This window comes from Thalassophryne amazonica, chromosome 1, assembly GCF_902500255.1.
Source record: "Thalassophryne amazonica chromosome 1, fThaAma1.1, whole genome shotgun sequence".
Taxonomy (NCBI): domain Eukaryota; kingdom Metazoa; phylum Chordata; class Actinopteri; order Batrachoidiformes; family Batrachoididae; genus Thalassophryne; species Thalassophryne amazonica.
Window position 1 is genome coordinate 16,059,942 of NC_047103.1, and position 17,492 is coordinate 16,077,433.

A 17,492-nucleotide genomic window follows, 5' to 3' on the forward strand; every position below is an offset into this window, starting at 1 on the left:
AAAGGGAGAGAGCTGGCTGATATGATGGAGAGGAGAAAGGTAGACATATTGTGTGTGCAAGAGACCAAGTGGAAGGGAAGTAAGAGCAGGAGCATCGGCGGTGGGTACAAGTTGTTGTACCATGGTGAGGTCAGGAAGAGAAATGGTGTTGGGGTCATTTTAAAGGAAGAGTATGTTAAGTGTGTTGGAGGTTAAGCGAGTGTCTGACAGGGTGATGAGTGTGAAGTTGGAAATTGAAGGGGTGATGATGAATATCATCAGTGCATATGCCCCACAGGTAGGTTGTGAGATGGAGAAAGAAGATTTCTGGAGTGTGTTAGATGAGGTGGTGGAGAGTGTGCCCAAGCATGAAAGAGTGGTGATAGGAGCAGACTTCAATGGGCATGTTGGTGAAGGGAACAGAGGTGATGAGGAAGTAATGGGTAGATATGGTATCAAGGATAGGAATGGGGAAGGACAGATGGTAGTTGATTTTGCAAAAAGGATGGAAATGGCTGTGGTGAATACCTACTTTAAGAAAAGGGAGGAGCACAGGGTAACATATAAGAGTGGAGGAAGGTGCACACAGGTGGACTACATTCTTTATAGGAGATGCAAGCTAAAATAAATCAGACTGTAAGGTGGTAGCAGGAGAGAGTGTCACTAGACAGCATAGAATGGTTGTTTGTAGGATGAAAGTCAGTAGAAGCAAGACTGAGTACATGTGTGTGAATGAGAGGGAGCCCAGTGGAATAGTGCAGTTACAAGGAGTAGAAGTGGTGAAAGTAGATGAGTTTAAATATTTGGGGTCAACTGTTCAAAGTAATGGAGAGTGTGGTAGAGAGGTGAAGAAGAGAGTGCAGGGTGGAGAAAGGTGGCAGGAGTGATTTGTGACCGAAGAATATCAGCAAGAGTGAAGGGCAAAGTTTACAAAACAGTAGTGAGACCAGCTATGTTGTATGGTTTAGAGACAGTGGCACTAACAAAAGACAGGAGGCAGAGCTGGAGGTGGCAGAGCTGAAGATGTTGAGATTCTCTTTGGGAGTGACAAGAATGGACAAGATTAGGAATGAACATATCAGAGGGACAGCTCAGGTGGGACAGTTTGGAGACAAAGTCAGAGAGGCGAGATTGAGATGGTTTGGACATGTGCAGAGGAGGGACCCAGGGTATATAGGGAGAAGGATGCTGAGGATAGAGCCACCAGGCAGGAGGAGAAGAGGGAGACCAAAGAGGAGGTTCATGGATGTGCTGAGAGAGGACATGCAGGTGGTTGGTGTGACAGAGGAAGATACAGAGGACAGGGTGAGATGGAAACGATTGATCTGCTGTGGCGACCCCTAACGGGAACAGCCAAAAGACAAAGAAGAAGAAGAAGGAACTTGTCCTGTGACAGACAGGTGTCCTGTCCAAATAGCTGCCTCAGAAAATGAGTGAATGAATTATTTGAAAAATTACAAATTTAGTCTTTTACTGATATACCAAATAAAACTTGTACACCAACAGTAGGGTGCTTAAGATTTTTGTGCAGTATTTTCTATAGACTTAACTGTATGCACATCAAGATCAGAACTGCACATCCAGATTCTTACATATAAATTTGTTAAATGAATGAATGAATTTTGCTTCAGCTTTGACCATATGAAAACCTGCATTGTGTCTGTCCATGCCCCTGAAAACTCGTGGCAATTTCGAATCTGATGGGTCACAAAATTTCCTGAAGCTCCCGCTAAAAGCTTCGGTGATTCATGAATCTTCACGCCACTGCTGCAAACGTTGTGCTCTTATTTTGAAAGGCTGCACAACCAAACGGCAGCGCTTGCGCCTTTCGCGCACAGTGACGCAGGTAAATCACGCAGGCGCACCGAGAAGCAGCGGAATTACCGGGGAAGAGATAACGGAGGATTTAAACGACTCTTGAAACACGAAGCGCTTCACACCGCGCTGAACCGTGGATCGGCTCGTGTTCAGAGGCTGGTATGTGAGATCATCTTATTTTTCGTCCTTTCGAATCCAGCAGCTCAGCGGTTTGCAGCGAAATAATAAAAATACGTCTAAATGAAAATTTAAAAAATTAACTTTGAGCTCTTCTGGTGAAAGAAATTAGATGCTTTCCACTGTGACACACTGATCAACATAATCGGCTTTGGACACCGAGTGAACCAGCAGATTCACAAAACTGACCCCATGCTTTTATTTCTTATTCTTTTTTTTTAATCTAATTTAAATGTTTGTCTTTCACGTGGTTGAATTAGCTATGGTGAAAACAAACCTGTTAGTTTAATTCTCAGAAAAATGTCTCTTGGGGTTGCTGGCTTCACTGTGGCCACTAGATGTCGCAGTTTCCCCAAATACTACCAATTACTATAATATAAAAATAGTTGAGTAATTATGGTATATTTAATGTTCCAGCATTTCACACTTAAATATTTTATTCCATCTAGTCTTGTTAAAACAGTGAATATTTCTGAAGCAGTTGTAGTGTTTCAGGTTTTAGAAGAACAACTTGTCTTTTCTAATCAACTGTCTCATTTAGTTTTTTGAGAGCTGTATTTCATGCCATATGCAAACTGGGACTGACCTGAAATTATTATTATTTTATTTATTTTATTTTTTTTTGCACTGCTGAACCCGACTTAATCCTAACCCAAGAGTTAGGATTTTATTTTGCTGAAAAATGCATCAAATGTCTGGATGCTTTGTGCACCGCTGGATGTTTTCCACAGCAGCAGAATTCAGACATGATGCAGTTTCTGAACATTTCTGATTCTTGTACGACACAGATTTTTTTTTTTCTAACTGAGTTATTGCACAACCTTTTCTCACATTGAGTTATTGCACAATTACTGGAAAATGCAGTTGCATGATTGCTGATGAGCACCACAAAGAACACATATTACACAGTCTCTGCTCTGCATAAATGTGTGTTTCAGAATTGATTTGAAGATCCTTTTATTGCTTTTTAAATCTCTTAATCATAGAGCCCAGCCGATATATCTGTAATATCGACTTATATGAGCCTTTCACAAGCGTATCGGTATCAGCATTAATTTTACCAATGTTAAAACTTTTATCATACCAAATAAATGATGCAGAAAAACACTTAGGCTGTTGGAAATTGTGTCATTACATAGTTTGTCCTGCAGAGGGCACTCAGACGGCACTGTTTACAATGATGTCAAGCGTGGTTGGGACCCCCATCACGCCTGGGTCACATTAGCTACAAGAGACAGAGGCAAAGTGACCAGCCACTATTCCGTTTCGGTCAGAATGGGCATTTTACAGTGAGAGGAGCTTACTGGTTGCTATTCCGCCAGCAAAGTTTAGCCAAAGTGGATGAGAAGTCTGTTTTATGCAAATGCTGAATGATGACTGTTAATCTGAGAGAAGGCAGCATGATGGCAGTGTGGTATGTGTTGGTTGGTTATATTTAAATTTATAATTACTTTAAAGTTCATGTTTACATTTCTTTGCCATAAGGGTTTGATAATCAAATCTTACATATAATTGACATTCTTTATGTATATATCAGCAGATGTTCCATTCTTTGGAAAATCTATTCTGGAAGAAGAAGAAAAACACACACCATAAAAAAAAAAACCCCACTGCATTTTATTGAATCCCTCTTGTTGAGTGGACAGCACAGGTATGAACCGTCTGTATGCAATGACATGAATGAAGCAGTGCACTCTCATTATGTCTTATTATGACCAGCTGGGTATATAAATAATTAATACAATCACCGGACACTTATAGAGTAGATATTGGTGTATAATTAGTGAAAATCACTGGGTTGATTTAAAAAAAATAAATAAAAGGGGACCCAATATAGAACCCTGCAGTTAAGTAACCCTGGTAAAATAAAAAAAATAAAAAAATTAAATGCGGAATTCGAACCTGTAATTTACAAAAGGTCTGATTAACAGACAGAAACTTTACCACTTCGCTATAATCACTGTCTTATAACAGGAACATGAAATGCTTAAAATCAACAAGGAGATAAACGTATGTTTTCAAAAGAGAGAAATTAGACGATGTATGGACACGCGTGTCGGGCTGGCCCACAGGCTGTCGAGGTGCGCTATGTGCAGCCACTGTTGCCCAGTGCAAAAGGTGAAAGATGTTTATGCCCTTAAAAACACAGTACGTGTTCCCCAGCTGGGATGTCCAGGAGCAGAGATCTTGGCAGACAGCCACGCCCCCTGTCAGTTCAGCGCCCAGACCAACCTGTCACTCTCTTCTGTGTTGTGTGATCATTTTAAATTATTATGTAATTTTGTATGTAGATATTGTCGTAATTATTTATATACCTGTCCTGGCGGTGGTCTCTGAGTTTTTAATGTGACACGTCGTGTGCACTGAGCCGTCATTTCCAGCTGTCAGTGTGCTATGATCAGCTGACAGGCCCCTCCCCGTGCTGTGCGCGCTCAGACGTGCCTGTCCGGCCCCTATGTGATCGTATCCTTACATACATATACGAGTACACACACATACGCCACATGTGTTTAGGGTGGGGGTGACGCACGCATGTGCGATATACTCGCATGCGACATGTGTCTTGCTTTTTGCAGCACCACACTGGTGGGGGCACTTAGACAAATTATGTGAAACATATATGTTTTCGTGCTAACAGCATGAATGGCCACACATTTTCTAAGTGTCCAGCGAGCAGTGTTGGATGTTCGTGTGTGTCACCTGGAATTTGGCCGATACCTGCCGCGAGAGGGATCGAATGGGCTCTCACAGTGCACACTTTGTCTTTCAGCCGCTGGTGTGCGTGAATAATTGCAGCGACAGGTGTACGAGGTGTTGGTGGCAGGTCCGATTTTTCACAAAAGGCATGCATTTCCTCCTTCGTGCACCAGTTGGCTTCAATCGTGTTGTATGTGAAGGAGTCCTTAAGACCGTACACCTTTAATTCTTAAGCCTGTTTTTATTATTGTGGTCCACCTCTGTGGAACAGCCTTCCTGAAGACCTGAGAAATTATTCAAAGGAGACCTCTCATTTTAGCCCTGCTTTTATCTTGGTGTGTGTGTGTGCGTGTGTTGAGACTGAATTTCTGAGGCTGTTGTTTCTTTTATAGATCGTGAATATTTTGCAATTCATTGAGCGTCAGGTGTCTGACATGAGCACGAACCACGTCGCTCTCTGTAACACACAGACTATATTTAGAACAATACCCTCAATAAAACGTGCACAGGCAGAAGAATGCTCAGATTTTGTCCTTATTCAGGACATGCACGCATGCGCGCGCGCACACACACACACACACACACACACACACACACACACACACACACACACACACACACACACACACACACACACACACACACACACACACACACACAGAGGCAGTGCTGCAGTTTATGCGCCACAATAGCCTTCAGTTGTTGCTAATGGTAACCGCTTCGTCTCTTGTCATTTCTTCCTCTATCTTCCTTCCAGTCTCTTTATGTAACAGTTTGTGTCTAAAATGATGAGCAGTTAGTTATGTATCAAGATGATGATTGGTTTATTATTTGCTTAATTGCAATAAGATAAAAAAAAACAAAAAAACATGTAATGGCGTGTCTCTGTCAAGGCCAAAACGTCCACCATGATGCAGTGGGGGAAAAAAAAAAAATGCTGGCTCCACCCCTTTTTGTAGATAAGCACACACTATATTTTGGAATAACTGGGTTTGTGTGTAAAATATATTTTACAAAGTAAAAATTCATTTGTTCATTTTCTGCTGCATCTCCGCATCCTGGCTATTGTGGAAGCACGCTAAGTAGCTCGTCCCACACTTCCCTATCCTCTGCCATGTCCTGTAACTCTTCTCGGAGCGTTCTGAGGCATTCCCAAGCCAGCTGGGAAATACAATCCTTCAGCATATCCTGGGTTCTTCCCCGGGGCCTCCTCCCAGTTGGATGTGCCTGGAAGATCTCCCTAGAGAGACGACCGGGGGGTATCCTCACCAGATGCCTGAACCACCTCAACTGGCGCAATGAGAAGCAGCAGCAGCTCTACTCAGAGTCCCTCCAGATAGTCGAGCTTCTCACCCAGTCCAGGAGGGTAAGACCAGATACTCTGCATTTATATGGTGCTTTTCCATCTGCATCAGACGCTCTGTTTTTGATTGATCTTTTGCATCATACTTGATGGAGTAAGTCATTTCTGCCGCTTGTATCCGTGATCTTAGTTCTTCGGTCATTAGTCAAAGTTCACAGCGTAGGTGAGGACGGAGCGTAGTCGACTGGTAAATTGAGTTTTGCCTTCTGGTTCAGCTCCTCCTAATGCTTTATAAATGCTAAAAATGAGCAACTTAACATCTCCATTTGCAAAAAAAAAAGTCATCACCGTCAGATTGGAATAAAAGAGCTAATTTTGCTGTAAATGAGACTCACAAGCCGGTCAGGCTGGGGAGGCACGTGGAAAGGATTTTGGTTGAAAACTGTCACTTTTGTTCAGAGACATAAACAGCACTCAGAGCTAAAGGAACATCTGTGTGGTCACGCTGAAATAATGTCTGTCTGTATGTCCCGTGTCATCTGTTAAACAGTGATGTCCATCAAAACCGGAATGGGGGTCAAATACTTTGCATTGTATTTAAATACAAATACATTAGATTTTCGAATTCCAAATACAAATACAAATACTTTTTACTTTTTCAAATACAAATACTTTATATTTTGAGTATTTCAAATACAAATACAAATACTTTCTGTGAACTATAAACAAGAAATCAACACAAAAACTGATAAACCCGGTGACAATTTATTGTGAAAAATAGCATGACCAAATACTATTGATAAGTAAAGGATGAATGTTTTATCACAAATTCACTATATAATATCACAGGCAATAATCAAACTATCACAATCTATATTCAACACGGTATCACAGAGATTCCCAAGTTGGAAAAGTATTGGAAATACTTGGGATCGGCGTTGTATTTGAAATACAAATACTTTGAAATCAAAATCAGAAAATACAAATACAAATACTCCGAAAATGTATTTAAGTATTTTCAAACACAAATACTTTTGTATTTGGCCCCATGTCTGATCAAACTCAGCAACTACTGTAACAGACTGTACAGAACAAATCACTCAGTTTACACTGTCAAGTTGTCTGTTATTTATTAAACCACTTCAGATGATTCTGTCAATTTAAAGCAAACACAACAATCAGATTAATATGGATTTAAATTCAGTTTATAGTTCTGCTCTTGCTGGTCAACAGTTTTAAAATCAGATCAAATGATCTGAACTTAAAATAGCAAAATAAGCAATAAGTATAAAGTGTACACGGGCACAGTTTGAAGACCATCTTTGTCATCAAAAATATTTGGTGTTTCAACACACAAATGACCAACAGTAGGAAAAAAATACAGCGACGGCTCCAATCCACATTTATTTGTCAGTTTTTTTGGAGCCCTGAGAATGGAGTCAGTTTACTTGCATAATAATTTCATCAATGGGTGACGTCACACACGCTCCGTCCATTATATATACAGTCTACGGGTTAATCTTGAGGAAGTAAGCGGGTCATAATTTTTTAATGGCTACAGCAAACGTTTCTGTAGACTGTGCTCGTGGAAGAAGATGGACAGAATGAAGGAAAGAAGAGGAAGGGGGCATTGAGAAGGTTGAACACCAGGTTGAACATTCAAATCGATTCCACAGAGACATGGAAAGAGATACTGAAAAGACAACTTGATCCTGAGAAATGTGATTGGGTGGGCGCCATCTGCACATTCAACATGTGTGAAATGCATGCTGGGAATTGCCTCCCCATCATGTCTTTTTGACCCATCCATCTGGCCGCCTGCAGCACTTGAATCCACACTTTCTCCTCCCCGTTCTTGAGCTACTGAATTATTTAACACCCAGACACGGATCTCAGCTGCTGAGGCAAGGAGGAGATGGAGGAGAGAAGGATGGAGGAGGAGGAGATGTAGGGGAGCAGGATGGAGAAGCAAGTGAGGAGGACTCTCTCACGCTGCTGGAAGCCCGTGAGTCAGCACGCAGGGGGAGAAACAGTGGGAGGGAGGGGAGGAGAGTAAGATAGCTGAGGTGATACAGTTAAATGTGTAAAGGAGAGTGGCATCAAACGCCTCACGGTGCGTGCATGCGCGTATTGACTGAGCAGAGAAGGTCACGGAGCCGAGAGGAGATTAGCAGGCTGTGCACTGCCAAGAAGGAGGACACGGCGGCAGAGCTGTCGCCTCCTGCGATTAGAGATCGAGACAGAAGCAGAAAAGGACACAAGAGGAGTCTGAGCCATTATGGGGGAGAGCTACATGTACCGACGACTCCCCTACAGCAGAGGACAGGAGGAGGGGGAGGAGGACCAAGACGAAGAGGGGAGAGAGAGGATGCACAGAGGAGGTGTTGGGGGGCAAATGGTAAAGTTGGTTTGGAGTGTGTGGGCAGAATGTGATGTGTTTGTGTCGGCACGGTAAATGATATATTTCTTTAAAATCATGCGTCTGTGTTTGTATGTGTGGGGGATGAAGGAGGAAGATTCTGTGTTCTGAAGGTCGCAGCAGATGTTTTTTTTTTTTAAGTTAATGAGTCAAAGCAAAAATATACAATTAAACACTTTGCAGCTCGCCTGTGGAATTTTAGCTCTCTTAATGGTCGAGCCCAACCGATATATCGGTTTGCTGATAACGTCGGCCCATATGAGCCTTTCACAAACAAGTCAGCATCGGTGTTATTTTTGCTGATATGAAAACTTTTATTTTATTGATGCAGAAAACACTTTGGCTGTTGGAAATAGTGTCCAGCAGTGGGCGCTCCAAAGTCATTCTTGTCAATGATGTCAACTATGGGTGGGACCTAAAAGAGACAGAGGCAAAGCAACCAGCAGTCATTCATTTTAAATCTGAGTGGGTGTTTAACAGCGACAAGAGACAAGTAGTCGCTATGAGGTCGGCTAGCTGGCAGACATGGGGCCAAATACAAAAGTATTTGTATTTGAAAATACTTAAATACATTTTTCTGAGTATTTTTATTTGTATTTTCTGATTTTGAATTCAAAGTATTTGTATTTGTATTTCAAATACATCGCCGATCCCAAGTATTTCCAGATACTTTTACAAATACTTTTTCAAATACTTTTCAAACTTGGGAATCTCTGTGACACCGTGTTGAATATAGATTGTGATAATTTGATTATTGCCTGTGATATTATATAATAGTGAATTTGTGGTAAAACATTCAATCCTTTACTTATCAATAGTATTTGGTCATGCTGTTTTCACAATAAATTGTCACCGGTTTATCAGTTTTTGTGTTGATTTGTTTATAGTTCATAGAAAGTATTTGTATTTGAAATACTCAAAGTATAAAGTATTTGTATTTGAAAAAGTACAGAGTATTTGTATTTGGAATTTGAAAATCTAAAGTATTTGTATTTGTATTTCAATACAATGCAAAGTATTTGACCCCATGTCTGCTAGCTGGAGCCAAAATAGACAAGAGGTCTATTTTATTTCAAAGCTGTGTGATGTGACATGGGAGCTCCATTCTGTGTGATGGCAGCATGACAGCAGTGTGACATACATTGGTTGGTTGTTGTTTATATTTATAGTTATTTACATCATAATATCAAACCTCACTTCTTTTTTTTTCATAAGGAGTTTGAGGATAAGCATTGCCATAGATAGATCTATCTATCTATGGCAATGCTTATCGTATCGGAAATTTTTTACTCCTTAATATCAGTATTGGTACTGGTCCCCTCCAAAAACCGTATTGGTCGGGCTCTAATAATTTCAAAAACATAAACTGAGTCTCAAAACTGATGCAAATTTTGATGCTAATTGAGACCAGTGGTGGATACAATTGTTTTTGTTTTTGTTTTTTTGCCCAACATTACAAAACATGCATCGGTGGCTTTGGTGGCCACCAGACCTGAGCTTTGTAAATGAAAGAAACTGACAAGCAAGCCCATTTTAAGCTACATGTAACTTCAACCACACCTGCTTCTAATTTCCATCAGTGTAGCAGTGTTCAGCTGGTGTCAGACAGGACTGCAGAATTTTATATCAATTTTACACACCTCCGCTAAGGCCACATATTCCCCACAACAAAATACCCACGTTCAGAAGCATTTAGCATCAAACCTTGTTTCCTAAGAATTTGTCTGTGCTCATAAAATTCCATCAAGATCCAGTTATAACCTTTTGACTTCAGTGTTGCTGTGTTTCTAATATTCTTCTGGATGCCAGATCCAGAATGTGTTCCAGATCGACTCAAAAATGACATACATTATTTCTTAGGACATTATTTATCTGCTCACAAAATGTTACATTTTGGGGATAAATGTTCCAGAATGCTTAAAACTGCTCACCTAATCTTATCAACATCCACTCACAACTTTGTGCCAAACATCCTTCTGGATGTCAGTTGCTGAATATATTCTAGATCACCTCCAAAACTGACTCTGTTAATTACGAGACATTAATCTATCTGCTCACTGAATTTTATTGAAATCCTTGAGTTATTCTGCTTAAAGACACACACACACACACACACACACACACACACACACACACACACACACACACACACACACACACACACAATGCTGGTGAAAACACAACCTACTTGGCAGAGGTAACAAAGTTCTATTTTTGATTGATCTATTGCATCAAAGTTCACCAAATCTTCACCCATTTATCCTCATTATGTGCCCCTTTAATTTGGAGACGTAAGATGAAAGTTAATCTTGTTTCTGAGTGTTCACAAACTAGAGCACCTGTTGCTACAATTATTGATGTACACCAGCGGCTGAAAGACAGAGTGTGCCCTGTGAGAGCCCATTAAATCCCTCTCGTGGCAGGTGTCGGCCAAATTCCAGGTGACACACACGAACATCCAACACCGCTTGCTGGACATTTAGAAAATGTGTGGTCATTCGCGCTGTTAGCACAAAAACAGTGAGCAGATGAACAGTTTCGAGCTGGATGTGAAATTTGTCTAAGTGTCCCCACGAGTATGGTGTTGCAAAAAGCAAAAGACGTGGCGTGCATGTGTATCGGACGTGTGCGCATGTCTCCCCCGCTTCCCCCAACACATGTGGCCTGCCGGGTGGGGGCACACTTGCATAAAATGCTGATATATATATACAGACATGTTCACATGGGTGCCGGACACGGACACAGCGCGGGGAGGTGCCTGTCAGCTGATCACAGTACAATGACAGCTGTAAATGATGGCCCAGTGCACACGACGTGTCACATTAAGAACAGAGACCACCGCCAAGACAGGTTTATAAATAAATACGACAAAACCTAAATACACAATTACATAACATATAACTAAAATTAATGACCACATAACACAGAAACAGAGAGTGACAAGATGGTCTGGACGTTGAACTGATAAGGGGGCGTGTCTGGGGAAAACGTACCGTATTTTGAAGGACATGACCTTACAACATTCCTCCGTGAGGCGCATGTCTCTGCCTGCTGTCCTCACGTGGAAATACATAAAACATGTTTCACCTTTGCGCCGAGCTGTAGCGGCTGCACATAGCGCACCTCGGCAGGCTGCGGGCTGGCCCAACATGAGTATCGATCATTGTCTAATTTCTCTTTTTGAAAACATACATTATCTCCTTGTTGATTTTAAGCATTTCATGCTCCTGTTATATAAGCAAGGTTGGGTAGGATTACTTTGAAATGTAATCAGATTACAAGTAATCCAAATGTATGTACATACATACATGTAATCCACATGTATTCTTTCAAAGTAATCCTACCCAACCTTGTATATAAGACAGCAACTGTAGCGCAGTGGTAAAGTTTTCATGTGTTAATCACAGCTTTTGTTAATTGTAGATTTGAATTCTGCGAATGGCATTTAATTTTTTTTTTATTTAACCACTGCAGGGTTGTGTATTGGGTCCCCTTTTATTTATTTTTTTATATCAACCCAGTGAGTTTCACTAATTATACACCAATATCTTATCCATCAGAGTTGGTGATTGTATTATTTATTTATATACCCGGCTGGACATAATTAAACATAATGAGAGCGCACTGCTTCACTCATGTCATTTCATGACTACGTCTTTGATCATGGTTCATATACAGAGGAACAGATGGTTCATACCTTTATTGTCCACTCCATAAGAGGGATTCAATAAAATGTCATGTTTTTTATGGTGTGTGGTTTTTATTTATTTTCCTCTACAGCAGAGGTGCAACACGTTTCCAGTTCCTCACACTGTTCGTGCACAAGTGTGCACGAAACTGTTGCCGGTGTGTCATGCACACCTGTGCGGACCGTGCATCCCTCACGACAGCAGGTGGAATGTTTCGTGGTTCCCCATTTCGGTTTGGTTCGCGGATTTTCATTTGGTTTCTGCGTCTTTTGTCTTATGTGTGAAGGGGCCCGTACATTTGTTTGTCGACATGATTACAAAAAAACAAATTAACTTGATTTTTTTTTTTTTTATGCAGTTTGTTGGTGGAATGGGGTTTGGAACAAGGAAGAACCCATCAAAATTTTGGAGTGGATCCGCATTAAGGGGTGTGTGCAGGAAAAAAAAAATCTCCTCCCACTTTTAATATTGTGCGATAATTTTTTAAATTCATGCACCAGTCTGCATTAGAAAAAACAGTAGCAGTTTTCCAGAGTGGACTCAGGATTGGAATTAGATTTGTGGCCTAATTTAAATTAGATGTGAATTGTGGCCTTCAGATGCACTCTTCTTGTTTTTGTTTGATATATGATGGTATCCGTACTGGTTCGAAGTCTGTTTGATTTATTGAGAATAAAATAAGTAAAGTAACAAATAATTCCTGAAGCACTCAGGCAGTGTGCCGCATTCCTGTGCCAACAGTTTCACCGCTGTGCCAGGCCTGTGCAGTGACTCGTCTCTTTCTTCTCAGCTTGATCTTGATTCTTCTTATTCCTTCAACAGTGAACAACAAATGTATCACAGCAACAAAAGCTCACCAAACTTTTGTGCTCGCGTCATCATGTAATATCAGCCACCCCGTCAAGACATCCTGTTTTGTTTCCCACCCCTTATTGTGTGTAGTCAAACAAAACATAGATACAGGATTCAGATCAGTTTGCTGGGACAAAAGAATCCAGCTGGCTTGTAACTGGGAGTCTTTTGTAGCCATTCATGTAAAAAACAACAACACAAAAAAAAACAGTGACCCCATTTCTTGGAATTATTTTTAGATTGAGACAAACTGAACGCCTGTATTCACTGCCAATATGAAAGCTTTTTTCCTCAAAAAAGTGCAGAAATCATTTTGTCTGATGCCAGCAGAGGGGGCACTGAAAACACTGTTTACAATGCTGTCAAGCATTGCTGGGATCCCCATTACCCCTTGGGTGTATTAGCTTTAAGAGACAGAGGCAAAGTGACCAACTGCCATTCATTTTCCATGGAGTGGATGTTTTACAGTGAAAAGAGACAAGTTGTCGCTACACCGCCAGGTAGGTGGGGGTAAAATAGCCGTGAAGCTATTTTATGCAAATGCTGATCGATGCAACACGGCGACTGCCAATTCTAGTGTGATGTATGTTGGTTGGGTGTTATATTTGTAGTTATTTAAAACAAAGTTCATGTTTGAACTATAAAATATCAATCCTTAATTTAATTTCTTTCTCATAAGGGTTAGATAACAAAATGTTAGGAATCATTACCATTTTTATGTTTTTATCATCAAATACGAGGTCTGTCCATAAAGTATAGGTCCTTTTTATTTTTTTCAAAAACTATATGGATTTCATTCATATGTTTTTACGTCAGACATGCTTGAACCCTCGTGCGCATGCGTGAGTTTTTCCACGCCTGTCGGTGACGTCATTCGCCTGTGAGCACTCCTTGTGGGAGGAGTCATCCAGCCCCTCGTCGGAATTCCTTTGTCTGAGAAGTTGCTGAGAGACTGGCGCTTTGTTTGATCAAAATTTTTTCTAAACCTGTGAGACACATCGAAGTGGACACGGTTTGAAAAATTAAGCTGGTTTTCAGTGAAAATTTTAACGGCTGATGAGAGATTTTGAGGTGATACTGTCGCTTTAAGGACTTCCCACAGTGCGAGACGTCGCTCAGCGCTCTCAGGCGCCATCATCAGCCTGTTTCAAGCTGAAAACCTCCGCATTTCAGGCTTTATTGATCCAGGACGTCGTGAGAGAACAGAGAAGTTTCAGAAGAAGTCGGTTTCAGCATTTTATCCGGATATCCACTGTTAAAGGAGATTTTTTAATGAAAGACGTGCGGGCGGATTGCAGCGTCGGCTCGCAGCCGCCGCGACGCTCCGCCACAGGAAAAACACCTCTGTTGGAAGCCTTAAGGACAAGTTGGAACATGTCCAGCTGTTAAACAATTTCTCATATACTCACTCCACTGAAAGCCATCAAAAGCCGCCTGGATTTTACAAATGGTTATCAACACGGAGGTGTTTTTCCTGTGCCGCCGCACCGCGTCGGCTACGTCCCGACGCGCGGACCCGTCCGCACGTCTTTCATTAAAAAAATCTCCTTTAACAGTGGAATATCGGATAAAATGCTGAAACCGACTTCTTCTGAAACTTCTCTGTTCTCTCACGACATCCTGGATCAATAGAGCCTGAAATGTGGAGGTTTTCAGCTTGAAACAGGCTGACGACGGCGCCTGAGAGCGCTGCGCAACGTCTCGCACCGTGGGAAGTCCTTAAAGCGACAGTATCACCTCAAAATCTCTCATCAGCCGTTAAAATTTTCACTGAAAACCAGCTTAAATTTTCGAACCGTGTCCACTTCGATGTGTCTCACAGGTTTAGAAAAAATTTTGATCAAACAAAGCGCCAGTCTCTCAGCAACCTCTCAGACAAAGGAATTCCGACGAGGGGCTGGACGACTCCTCCCACAAGGAGTGCTCACAGGCGAATGACGTCACCGACAGGCGTGGAAAAACTCACGCATGCGCACGAGGATTCAAGCATGTCTGACGTAAAAACATATGAATGAAATCCATATAGTTTTTGAAAAAAATAAAAAGGACCTATACTTTATGGACAGCCCTCGTATATACAGTAGCTATCGGAATTTTATTCCGTGATATCGATATTGGCTCCCCAAAGAATCCATATCGCTCCCACTTATTTTATCCCTGTTGGCTCCTTGTGGTGATGTAAATAAGGTAAGAATATTCTAGAATTAGAAAATAAGAAATGCTGTCTTGTAATTTTAAAATAATGGTGGAAAGTAAATTTGGATCGCCACCGAACATTTGCAGAGCTCTTTCTTGACACATTATTTCATCACTATTTTTCTTTGAAATTCATAGAAATCTTTATGTCAGCAAAGACGGGGCAGATCGGTGTGATCACATGACCTCCACCCCCTCGGTCAGGTGGCAGAAGTGTCAGTTTTTTTATGTTGGCATTTTAAAGTCTACTTGCCTGTACTTTCTTCTAATGCAACATGTTACACATGCTGGTTCTGGACACGTCCATCATGTTCGTGCTTTTTGTATAGATGCAGTGTGAGGAGGGAACAGAGTGGCTGCTGGAGTTGTTGACAGACGTCCAGTTGCAGCAGTACTTCCTGCGGATCCGTGATGACCTCAATGTCACAAGACTCTCACATTTTGACTACGTTAAGAATGAAGATCTGGAGAAAATTGGGATGGGGCGCCCTGGTGGGTTGTGCACTCATTAGTCCAGATTCCATTTTGAAGCATTGTAGTTAATCTGTTGATCTTTGTCTATAAAGTGTCAGAAAATAGTTTTTAAAAACAGTTTTCTAGATCCCAATGTTCGATGTATCTTTGTATGAGGAAGTCTGGAGTGGCAGAGAAGTAGGTTAGGGTAGTGCAGGACATGTACAAGAATAGTGTGACAGCGGTGAGATGCGCAGTTGGAATGAAGACTCATTCAGGTGGAGGTGGGATTACACCAAGGATCAGCTCTGAGTCCTTTCTTGTTTGCAGTGGTGATGGACAGGTTGACAGATGAGATCAGACAGGAGTCCCCATGGACTATGATGTTTGCAGATGACATTGTGATCTGTAGTGAGAGTAGAGAGCAAGTTGAGTCTAGTCTGGAGAAGTGGAGATATGCTTTGGAGAGAAGGGAATGAAAGTCAGTAGAAGCAAGACTGAGTACATGTGTGTGAACGAGAGGGAGCCCAGTGGAATAGTGCAGTTACAAGGAGTAGAAGTGGTGAAAGTAGATGAGTTTAAATATTTGGGGTCAACTGTTCAAAGTAATGGAGAGTGTGGTAGAGAGGTGAAGAAGAGAGTGCAGGCAGGGTGGAGTGGGTGGAGAAAGGTGGCAGGAGTGATTTGTGACCGAAGAATATCAGCAAGAGTGAAGGGGAAAGTTTACAAACAGTAGTGAGACCAGCTATGTGTATGGTTTAGAGACAGTGGCACTAACAAAAGACAGGAGGCAGAGCTGGAGGTGGCAGAGCTGAAGATGTTGAGTTCTCTTTGGAGTGACAAGAATGGACAAGATAGGAATGAACATATCAGAGGGACAGCTCAGGTGGGACGGTGTGGAGGACAAAGTCAGAGAGGCGAGATGAGATGGTTTGGACATGTGCAGAGGAGGGACCCAGGGTATATAGGGAGAAGGATGCTGAGGATGGAGCCACCAGGCAGGAGGAGAAGAGGGAGACCAACGAGGATGGTTCATGGATGTGCTGAGACGAGGACATGCAGGTGGTTAGTGTGACAGAGGAAGATACAGAGGACAGGGGTGAGATGAAAACGATGATCTGCTGTGGCGACCCCTAACGGGAACAGCCAAAGGACAAAGAAGAAGATGTTAGATGTATCTTGACGACATCTCAGGACTGCTTCCTGTTTGTCATTAGTGTGATGGAGATGAAACATGTCTTCTTGGTCCAGGTCAGAGGAGGCTGTGGGAGGCGGTCAAGAGGAGAAGAGCCCTTTATAAAAGGAAGTCCTGGATGAGCAAGGTGCACCAGCCCGTCCTGCATGCACATAAAAACAGAGTTCTTCAAGCAGTTCTCAAGCACCTACAAGGACGCAGGGACAGATTGAACATCTGACCAAAGTCAGACAAAACTATTTCAACGATTAACTTTCCATAAAAGTGTTCCATAAAAAGATGTTCATGTGTTGCAGATAGGCAAAAGTGGGTGTGATCAAAAGTTGTTGTTGCTTTGTTTTTTTGTTGTTGTTTTTTTTTTTTTTTTTTAAAGGATCATCGGTGTGCTTGGTGTTAAGCGCTGAGGCCTTCTACTGCTTTTGGTCTCAAATTGGAGACCCCATCAAGTGGCGATTAAATGTAATCATGCTTACAGTGCATCATTTATTCATGTTATGGCCTTATTCCAAATGGATTAAATTCTTTTTTTCCTCTAAATTCTACACACAATACCCATAATAACAATGTCTATTTTTTAGATTTTTTGCTAATTTATTAAAATTTAAAAACTAATAAATCACATGTACAAAGTATTCACAGCTTTGCCATGAAGCTCATAAATGAGGTAAATGAGGTTTGCAAATTTAATAAAAGTAAAAAAAAACTAAATGACAT

The 17,492-nt window shown here is 41.5% G+C and overlaps 1 pseudogene; it reads left to right on the forward strand.

Moving 5' to 3' along the window:
• Nucleotides 1-628: 628 nt before the first annotated feature.
• LOC117521085 overlaps nt 629-17,492 on the forward strand; it is a 43,258-nt pseudogene continuing 26,394 nt past the window's right edge.